Below are 255 nucleotides of genomic sequence, written 5' to 3'. Positions count from 1 at the left end.
GGTCCCCCTTCCCGGCGCCGCTGCGGCCGCCGAGCCCGCTCACGCCTCAGTGCCCGCCGGGCCGCGGCCCGCGCCGCCGAGAAGCCGAGGCGAGGAGGAGGAAGAGGAAGAAGCGCCGCTGCCGGCCTGCGCGGGGCCGCGCTGCCCCCGGCGACCGGTGCCCGAACGTGCCGGTAGCGCGGAACGGCGCGGGCGGGGGAGGGGACGGCAAAGAGGGGCAGCCTCGCTCTGGGCCGGCCGGCCGCGCCCGCCGAT

Source organism: Tauraco erythrolophus, chromosome 11 (genome assembly GCF_009769465.1).
Source record: "Tauraco erythrolophus isolate bTauEry1 chromosome 11, bTauEry1.pri, whole genome shotgun sequence".
In the NCBI taxonomy this organism is placed as follows: domain Eukaryota; kingdom Metazoa; phylum Chordata; class Aves; order Musophagiformes; family Musophagidae; genus Tauraco; species Tauraco erythrolophus.
Note: the sequence above shows the minus strand (reverse complement) of the source record.